This window comes from Mustela nivalis (assembly GCF_964662115.1).
Source record: "Mustela nivalis genome assembly, chromosome: Y".
Taxonomy (NCBI): Eukaryota; Metazoa; Chordata; class Mammalia; order Carnivora; family Mustelidae; genus Mustela; species Mustela nivalis.
The window spans coordinates 30,063,512-30,070,736 of NC_139041.1; the positions used below are offsets into that span (position 1 = coordinate 30,063,512).

Sequence of the window (7,225 nt, forward strand, 5' to 3'; positions counted from 1 at the left end):
AGTCTCTAGCCAACCCAATAACTGACTAAATATCCCATCCAACAGAAAGCAAAAGAACTGCCCAGGAGTGCCTGGCCGGTCCAGTCCATAGTGTGTGCAACTCTTGATTTCAGGTTTGTAAGTTCAATTCCTACACTAGGTGTAAAGATTACTTAAGAAAAATAAAAGTCTTAAAAACAAAAAGACAAACAAAGCCTGTCCAGCTCCGCCTATCCCCAAATGCCAAACTACAAAATCACAAGCTACTATATGGTTGTTGGTAATCTAAATACATGAGGATAACCTTGTAAAAACTAACTCATATACTTAACAAGGTCTTTTTTCTCTTGTGTAGCCTTGTAGTTAAATTAGACAGCTGTTCAGGTCAAAGAAAGCAGTAAAAGTGAGTAGTCACAATGGAGTTAGAAGACTCACCTAACACTTTCAAAGCAGACATGCTTGATTTTCTTAAGCATTGCCTAACTTTTCTAATTAACCCCTGTTTAGTCTACTTACTAAATAAATAAAAGATAAAATTATTAGATATCACCATTCAAAAACTAGGTCAAGGTAAGCAAAGTCCCCAGATATGGAACCAAGACCAAAATGCCTTTTAATATATGGAAAATAAACATGCAGAAATGAAATAGAGAACAGTATCCATTTGTTATGGACAAAACTACATACAGTACTTATCTTTAAAGAAATCTTACAAAACACGTAAGGATCTGTATGTTGAAAGTACCAAGTGCTGTTGAAAGAAATAATTGAAAATGGGATAAATGAAAAGATATTGATTGGAAGACCAATCTGGCTTATATTTATATTTAATGCAATTCCTATCAGAATCCCCAAAAGGTTTACATAGACAGAGCAAAGCTTACTCTAAAACTGATAAGGAAATGGAAAGCTCTACAAAAGTCAAAATAATTTTGAAAAGAAAATAAAGTGGGAGGAATCACTGCTCCCTAATTAAGATTTTATCAAGACAGTATGGTACTTACAAAGGGACAGACACAAAAATCAACGGAAGATAATGAAAAACCAGAAATAGACCCACACAACTTACCAGTATTTTTTCTGATGAAAGTGCAAAACTAATAGAAGAGATGATTAATAGCAGTTCAATGAATAGTGCTGGAGCAAATGTTTACCTATAGAACCAAAAACTTAATAAAAAGAAATAAACCTCTATCTAGATTTCACACTTTATATAAAATTAGCTAAAAATACATTATGAACGTAAAGGTAAAATGCAAAACTGAAAAATGTTTTTAAAATTATTTAAAATTATTAAAGATTTTTAAAAATATGGGGAAACTGCTCAGGGGCCACCTAACTGACTAAATCAGTAGAGCATGCAACTCTTGATCTTGTGGTTGTGAGTTTGAACCCTACATTGCAGGTACACTTACTTTTAAAAATAAATAAATAAACAGGACAAGACAAAGGGATTTAATATAAGTGACCCAGTTTTTGGCTCTTTTAACTAATGCTCTTATGAACACTGGTGTTCAAGTAAATATCTGAATTCCTGTTTCCAATTCTTTTAGGTACATACACAGCAGTGAAGTTGCAGAATCATATTGTCATACTTTTACTATTTTTTTGAGGGACTTCCATACTGTTTTCCACAATGGTTGCACAATTTTACAATTCCACCATTGATGCTCAAATGTTCTCTACATTTTTGCCAACACTTAACTATCTTCTGCTTTTTAAATAAGAGACAGTATCATATTGTCTTCATTAAAGTCTTAATTTCAGAGTAGTGATTCCACCAATAACTAAAATAATAGGTGGTATCTTATGGTAGCTTTGATTTACTTTTCCCTTATGGTTGTAATAAGAATCTTCATTTGTTTATCAACCATTTGTACACACACACCAGAAATGTCTGTTCAATTCTTTTCCTTGTTTTGGAATCAGCTTGTGATATTGCCATTTTTGAGTAGATTTCCTACATTTTCATCTAAGATTTTGTGGTTTTAGCTCTTATATCTTTTGTTTGGGTATTTTTGAAATATTATTTACATTTACTTATTTCTTTTTATTTGCTTATTTTTAAAGAATAACTGCATACAAACTTTATTGATCTCAGATGTTAGCTATGAAATTTAGGTCACTGACCTTTTTTTCATTAATTTTAGTATATAGTGTTAAGAAGGGGTTTGCTTTCATTTTCTTCCATTTGGATATTCAGTTTTCTCAGTATCATTTGTTGAAAAGACTGTCCTTTCTCCATTGAATGTTTCTGGCATCCTTGCCAAAATTATTTGGCTATGAATGTGAAGGTTTATGTCTAGACTTTCAATTCTGTTCCATTGGTTTTGTGTCAATCTTTTGACCTGTGTTGACCCAAGTTTTATTTCTTTTTTTTTTTAAGATTTTATTTATTTATTTGACAGAGAGAAATCACAAGTACATGGAGAGGCAGGCAGAGAGAGAGAGGGAAGCAGGCTCCCTGCTGAGCAGAGAGCCCGATGTGGGACTTGATCCCAGGACCCTGAGATCATGACCCGAGTCAAAGACAGCAGCTTAACCCACTGAGCCACCCAGGTGCCCCCAACCCCAGTTTTATTTCTGACCCTTATTATATTCCATTGGACTGTATGTCTATCATTAGGACTACTATAGCTTTGTACTAAGTTTTTTAATTAGGAGGTATAAATCTTCCAACTTTATCCCTCTTTCTTAAGATAGTTTTAACTACTTGGAGTCCCTAAGAGTTTTACCAAAAAAAAAAAAAAAATCATTGGTATTTTAATAGAAACTGCATTGACTCCATCAATTACTTTGGGTAATATTGACATCTTAACAACACTAATTTTAAAATCCATAGGGAGGAGTAAAGAGAGAGGGAGAGAGAAACTCTAAGCAGACTCCATGCTGAGCAGAGTCTGACTCAGGGATCCATCTCATGACCTTGGGATCATGACATAAGCTGAAACCATGACATAAGCTGAAACCTTAACCAACTGCCCCCTCATGTGCCCCTGTTTTGTTGTTTCGGTGTACAAGTGTGTTATCTCCTCAGTTAACTTATAAGTATTTTATTCCCTGGGGAACTTGGGTGGCTTAATTGCTTAAGCATCAGACTCTTCATTTTGGCTCACATCATGATCTTGGGGTTGTGGGATCAAGTCCTGCATCAAGCTCTGCACTCAGCATGGAGTTTGCTCATCCCTCTCCCTCTCTCTCAAAATCCTATTCCAATTCACACTCTCTCTCTAAAATAAGTAAAGATCTTTTTTTTAAGTATTCTTTTATATTATATCATAAACATCATTATTTTCTTAATTTCCTTCAGATTCTTTATTAGTATATAGACATATAATTAATTTTTATATGTAGATTTTGTATCCGGTTCTAACAGGTTTTTTTAGTGTGTGAAATCTTTGGACTTTTATACATATAAGATCGATCAACAGAGATATGCTTCTTTTATCTGATTTAAATACTTTTACTTCTTTTTCCCTATTTGCTCTAGTTAGAACTCCTAGTAGTATGTTGACTAGAAACAGCAAAGACAGCTGTCTTTATCTTACTCTGATCTTAATCTTTAACCACTGTGTTAGCTATGGGGTTTCCATATATGGCTTTATTACACTGAGTTAGTTTCCTTCTGTTCCTAGTTTAAGTGTTTTTATCAACAAAATGTTTGGAATTTTGTCAAATGCTTGTTTTGCATGTATCAAAATGATTTTTCTGTCAAGAAATGAAGACAGAGAAAGGACCACAATAACAACAGCACAATAAAGAAGCGAAGCAAATTGGAAAAACAAAACAAAACAATAAAATCAAAAATCAAACAAGAAAAATATCAGAAGAAAACAAAAAACTAGGTCCAAAAACCTAGATTTGATCTGCTTATTAAAAGAAAGTAGATCTCAAAAAAAAAAAAAAAAAAGAAAGAAAGTAGATCTCAAAATAGGAAAGAAAGGGAAATATATACTTTCATTTTATTGTAATATATAGATATAAGCCAAAAAGGGTTTTTTTTGTTTGTTTTTTTTTTTTTAAGACAGGGAATACTTTATTCAAACCCATCAGAGAAATGGACAGCTTGGGTCTGTAACAAAGCGTTGTGTTTTAAAGCATAGGTCAGTAATTGTATATGAGAGTATACACTGCTACATACAAATTAACTGATCAGAGCACTTTTCAATATTCAAAACAGAATAAGCTTCCCTGTAAAAGCAGCACCTTTGTGACATTTTTAACTTTAGTATTCCTCTCCTTCTTCTTCACCCTCTCCTTCAACAGAATCTACACCAACCTCCTCATAATCCTTCTCAAGGGCAGCCATGTCCTCACAGGCCTCAGAAAACTCTCCTTCCTCCATGCCCTCCCCCACATTACCAGTGAACAAAGGCACGCTTGGCATACATCAGGTCAAACTTGTGGTCCAGGCGAGCCCAGGCCTCAGCGATGGCTGTGGTGTCGCTCAGCATGCACACAGCTCACTGGACTTTGGCCAGGTCTCCACTGGGCACCACAGTGGGAGGCTGGTAATTAATGCCCACTTTGAAGCCAGTGGGGCACCAGTCCACAAACTGGATGGTACGCTTGGTCTTGATGGTGGCAATGGCGGCATTGACATCTTTGGGAACCACATTGCCACGGTACAACAGGCAGCAAGCCATGTATTTACCATGGCGAGGGTCACATTTCACCATCTGGTTGGCTGGCTCAAAGCACGCGTTGGTGATCTCTGCTACAGAAAGCTGTTCATGGTAGGCTTTCTCAGCAGAGATGACGGGGGGGGGGGGGGGGGGGGGGGGGGCATAGGTGGCCAGAGGGAAGTGGATACGGGGATAGGGCACCAGGTTGGTCTGGAATTCTGTCAGATCAACGTTCAGGGCTCCATCAAATCTGAGGGAAGCGGTGATGGAGGACACAATCTGGCCTATCAACCTATTTAGATTAGTGTAGGTTGGGCGTTCAATATCGAGGTTTCTACAACAGATGTCATAGATGGCCTCGTTGTCTACCATGAAGGCACAATCAGAGTGCTCCGGGGTGGTGTGGGTAGTGAGGATGGAGTTGTAGGGCTCAACTACAGCTGTGGAAACCTGCGAGGCTGGATAGATGGAGAACTCCAGCTTGGACTTCTTGCCATAATCGACAGAGAGACGTTCTATCAGCAGGGAGGTGAACCCGGAACCAGGTCCCCTCCAAAGCTGTGAAAAACCAAGAAGCCCTGAACACCTGTGCACTGGTCAGCCAGCTTCCGAATTCGGTCCAAGACAAGGTCAATGATCTCTTTGCCAATGGTGTAGTGCCCTCGGGCGTAGTTGGCAGCATCTTCCTTGCCTGTGATGAGCTGCTCAGGGTGGAAGAGCTGGCGGTAGGTGCCACTGCGAACTTCATCAATGACTGTGGGTTCCAGGTCTACAAACACGGCCCGGGGCACATGCTTGCCAGCGCCCGTCTCACTGAAGAAGGTGTTGAAGGAGCCATCTCCTCCCCCGATGGTCTTGTCACTTGGCATCTGGCCATCGGGCTGAATGCCATGCTCCAGGCAATAGAGCTCCCAGCAGGCATTGCCAATCTGGACACCAGCCTGGCCGACGTGGATGGAGATACACTCACGCATGGTTGCTGCTTTGCGTCTGCCTAGCAGATGGCGGAGAGGAAGAGGAGAGGTTGTTGCTTCTTACAGCGCGACTCTTAGGCGGTCGATGTAAGAGAACCTAAGCCAAAAAGTTTTTAAAATATTTAAAATAATTTTATTTTATCAATTTTTTTTTAAAGATTTTATTTATTTATTTGTCAGAGAGAGAGCGAGTGAGAGCGAGCACAGGCAGACAGAGTGGAAGGCAGAGTCAGAGGGAGAAGCAGGCTCCCTGCGGAGCAAGGAGCCCGATGTGGCACTCGATCCCAGGACGCTGGGATCATGACCTGAGCCGAAGGCAGCTGCTTAACCAACTGAGCCACCCAGGCGTCCCTTATTTTATCAATTTTATTAAATTTATTTAAATTTTAAATTTTAAATATATATACTTATATTTTATTGTAATATAGATATGATATTTTATTGTAATATCTTATATTGTATTGTAATATATACATATTACATATGTAATATATACATACATACATATGTAATATATACATATAATAAAATGAAAGTAAATCAAAAATTTTTAAAAATTATATATGTGTGTGTATATATACGCAATTTAAAAATAATAAAAAGAACTGAAAAAAGAAAATAGCTGAAAATATAAAATTGAAAGATTAAAAACACACACAAATGCCCTTTCTCCCCTAGAGTTGAAGCGTGGAAGTTCTCTCTGCTCAGGAAACTTGGTGGGAGCAGTGATATGTACTAGCCTCCTGGGGAAGTTGCCTATGGCGTGGATTGCCAGCTGCACTCAATCTAGGGGAAAGGCTTGTAGGGGGAATGGGGAGGCAGGGCTTGGTTGTGGGTTTCTGGACTCTAGTAGGTGGCACTGGTTTCCTCCCTAAAGTCTATCAGCAACGCTGATGGGATGAAAAGGGCTCTGCCTCCCCTCTCCCTGTCCCAGGACTGAAAATTCCCAGCTCCCCATTCTTGAGTGAGCCCTCACAGAAGAGTCATAAGACACAATTGTGTCCCCTACTTTCCAACAGAACTCACCCAGCTTGTGACCAAGTGTTTTATGTCAGGCATGCGACTGAGTTTCAAAACTCCAAATTTTACAGACTCCAAAGCATGGATCTGTGCTATTCCTTCCAGGGGCAAGGGTGGGGAGGTTTCTGACTGTGCTTTTGCCTTTTGCTGGGCTCCTGACGGGAAAGTTACCATATGATCCTGTAGCACTTCACAGTTTATGGTAACATCTAGCAGAAACCCAGCACCTAGAGACACTGTTTTCTTTTTCTTTCTTTCTTTCTTTCTTTTTTTTTTTCAAGATTTATTTGTTTGAGAGAGAGAGAGAGAGAGAAAACAGAGGAAGAGTGAAAGAAAGAAGCAGACTCCCCACTGAGCAGAGATCCTGATGTGGAACTCAATCCCAGACCCTGAGATCAGGACCAAGCCAATGGCAGATGCTTAACTGAGCCACCCAGGCACCCCTGACTTGCTGTTTCAGCTGGCTTCCCCCGCTCCTGTACCTGGCAACTCTGCCTTACTCAGCACTTCCACTCTTCTTGAGACATTGGGGAGCCCGAGATCACACTATGCCATATGACCTTTTGCTCCACTCCATCACCTGACCACCTTTATGCCAGGCATGTCCCCCACTACAGCAGACTTCTG

The 7,225-nt window shown here is 39.3% G+C and overlaps 1 pseudogene across 1 annotated transcript; it reads right to left on the bottom strand.

The window, feature by feature from the left end:
- Nucleotides 1-3,975: 3,975 nt before the first annotated feature.
- Nucleotides 3,976-5,671, bottom strand: LOC309856928 (tubulin alpha-1A chain pseudogene; annotated as a pseudogene). Its single transcript has one exon. The product of its transcript is annotated as a tubulin alpha-1A chain pseudogene (transcript).
- Between the last annotated feature and the right edge of the window lie 1,554 nt (nt 5,672-7,225).